The sequence below is a fragment of the Haplochromis burtoni genome, unplaced genomic scaffold (genome assembly GCF_018398535.1).
Source record: "Haplochromis burtoni strain Fernald_Lab_line unplaced genomic scaffold, NCSU_Asbu1 Contig_829, whole genome shotgun sequence".
NCBI classification, from domain to species: domain Eukaryota; kingdom Metazoa; phylum Chordata; class Actinopteri; order Cichliformes; family Cichlidae; genus Haplochromis; species Haplochromis burtoni.
Genome location: NW_024583190.1, coordinates 141,905 through 145,345, shown reverse-complemented (window position 1 = coordinate 145,345; position 3,441 = coordinate 141,905).

The following is a 3,441-nucleotide window of genomic DNA, read 5'->3' as shown; positions in this document are numbered from 1 at the left end:
TTCTTTGTTTATTGAGGCAGTTAAGACAAAAAGATTTAAATCCAAATGGACACTTATTTTTATGGATTTTGTAGTTACATGTTAAATTTAGCCAAGATTTTTAATGGTTTTACAAATCTTTTATTTTGCAGGTCTTCTTTCAGCCAACTGATTACAGTGTACATAGTTGATCTTAAAAGTGAACCACACCTCTCTCTATTCTATGCAGCTCTTATCTTTTCTTTTATGTTCAATTTTATTATGTTCCCCTCCCAACCTTATTATTCCCTTGCATTTCTATCTCACCTTCCAGCCATTTCACTCTCTTGCAGTCACATGAATGTGACTCAGAATGGCAGACAGAACCAAAATTGTTGAAAATGAAAGGCAGCATCATGAGCACCAGCATAAGCTATAAACTGATGCTGGAAGTCTGACAGTTATACTAATGTTATCGGTTATTTTCAACCAGCCAGAGAGACTCACCACACAAAGTTTAAATGAAACTTTTATAGACAAGCATTTACATATCAGTTTGATCAGAACGGCCTGCACTCTCCTGCAAAAGTGCAGGGTGTAGCAGTCTGCTGAGTGGTGCTGGAGGTGGTTTCGATCCTTTTTCTGGTTGGAAAAGAAGAACTGTGGAAACTTATTTTAAAAAAAAAAAGCCTTTTTCTTCATGTTTCGAAGAGTTTTTTGGAGTATTTAAGACATCCTTAAAACAACGGTAGGTGTTTCCAAATGGCCTTCTGCAGCCTGTTAAAAACTTTGGTCTACTTTATATATCACATCTTTTTGTATTGTGCCCTTACTTTTGATCAGTCTAAGGTACTTTCCCTTGAGACTAAAGGGTTGCAATACAGCAAAATACTGAAGGCTGAGATCTGTTCTCTCAGTGACTTTCAGCTTTATTAAATGTTAAATTTAATCTCATGTATACAGGTTTTAAATTCAAGTTCTGTTGTTTACTTAGAATACAAAATGTGTGTGTGTGTGTACACATGCATGGGTGCATATTAATCTCTGTCTCTCTTCCACAACACGTCTTTATCCTGTCTTCCTTCTCTCACCCCAACCGGTTGCAGCAGATGGCCGCCCCTCCCTGAGCCTGGTTCTGCCAGAGGTTTCTTCCTGTTAAAAGGGATTTTTTACTTCTCACTGTTGCCAAAGTGCTGCTCATAGGGGGTCATATGATTATAGGGTTTTTCTCTGTATATTATTGTAGGGTCTATTGTAGGGTCTAAAATATAAAGCGCCTTGAGGCAACTGATTTTGGGATTTGGTGATATATAAATAAAATTGAATTGAACTGAATATGTCCACGTGACAAATGGAGATGTATGAATATAAAATGAAATTGTCATGGTCGCCCATTGTGTCGACCTGCCAATTTTGTAGCCTAAGGCTTCTGTGTTTGATGGAACCACTTCATAAGGAAAAGGCTGCAGTTCAGTCTTTGCCAGATCGTTTTATGCTTGCAGTCAGTGCTTCCTAGTCCTTACCCTGTGAGTGTCACAAAGGACCAGAGGCCTATACTAAAACTGGGCTCAAGTGCTGGACCAAGTGAAGAGATAGTTGAGTTAGTTTTACACAATGCTTTTATTTTTGCAACAATGGGAATGTGGCAAAAAGTTTAGTGTGAACACAGAATAAAATCATGCTTGGCACGAGGTTCGTGTCTAGGAAAACTAGTGTGGAGCTCTGAGGCAGGGACAGGGCATGTTTGGTAACAAGTGTGGTGGCACTGAGGAGAAAGAACAAAGGGAGTTTGTGTATTATAGAACTCCTACAGGTGTACATTTAACTGAGGGGTAAGGCATACGTTCCAGGTGGAGTCAGAGGTGATTTGAGGAGAGAAGGTGTCGGAGTAGCAAGCAGAGCCAAAGAGTGGAGCTGTGACGAGAGAATTGAAGCACAAGAGAACAAGGTAAGTACATAGACTTGAGACTGAGGCATGAGTCCCTGTTACCAACATGGGTTAGTTGATGAACTGGCAGTGACGAGACAGCAACACTGGTCTTAAATATCTGTAGCAGATTGTTCCAGATTAGCTCCAGATAAGGTGAAGACAGTTCCTCCCTGGGACAGGCAGAGGAGAACTGACCTGGACTGTGACAGGGTGAAAAATATTAACCTGCTTGCAATCTTGCATTCAGGATTTCCTTGGAAGATCCAATGACGCACATCACTATTTGCAGTTTTTTCATTTAGAGCTGTAAAATACCTCCACAACAGGTTACAACATGAAACAAAACAGACAACACAGAGCAACACTTTGCGCTTTGTTGTTTCGGGCATGCTGGCAGCTTCTTGCATTCTGGACTTTCACCTTTCTGCACTCGTCCCTAGCTGAAGAATTCCAAACTGTTATTACTGCTATAGTTTTGATATAATTTATTTAAATATGTAATATTAACTGATGATGGCAAATGCAGCTCCCCAAACATCAGCACTAAATTCATTTTTCATCTTAAATCTGCTTCTGCTGCCTGTTCCTACCTCGTTTCTGTCCCCCACAAGCCTGCATCTTGAGCGCTGCAGTGCTTTCTAAAGTGTCGTTGGTTGTAAAATTTGGAGTAGATGTCTTTCTCTCCTCAAAGGTTTGCTTTGTTGACCATTTCTGTGTATTGTTCTCTCCTTTTTTCATCTTTTTGATCACTGCCTTGTATTAAAAGTGTATTTCCTCATGTATTGAAACCAAAGAATCTTTTCTCATAATAATGATGAGGGGGGAAACCACATGAACTAACACCCTGTAACAGAGGAAGGAGGAGGAGGTTCATGTGTTATGTGAGTGAACTGATGCAAGAAGAATTAATTCAGTATCAACAAAAGACAGAATGGAGAAATCATTTCTTCTGCTTTGTAAGTATACTGTAATGGGTTTCATCTTTGAAAAGGCCTAAAGATGCCACTTCTTTTGTTTCTCCACATAAATATCGAGTTTGCGTAGAAGACAACAAAGAGAGAATCACTTCCTGCTTTTTCTGCTTATTCTGCATGAGTCTGTAGCTCGATCAAACTGTGTAAAACCTCTAAACCAACCTCTGTTTCATTTCTTTTTAGTTCTGATCTCACTGCTGAGCTACACCACAAACCAAGGTCGGTAACCTTCTCTTGTCCTTTTTTAAACCTGAAATAAACAACACATTTTAAAGATTAAAATTTATTGACTCTCGTGAATATGAATGAATATTTTCAACCCAAAAGTTCAGTTAAAGTTTGATCACGATGAAGATGCTGTTGTTTGACATAGTTGTAGAGGCTAAGCCTACGCTTGAAGCCACTGAGGTGGACGTTAACGGGGGGTGACGCAATGTCACTGGTATGCATGAATTAATTTAACAGTCCAATAAATACAGCAGTATGTATCTTGTTTTTATTCCGTATCGACTTAGCATAACAGCGCAACGGTCACAAACTGTTTGCCTTCTTAATGACACACCTGACGCCGATTACGTG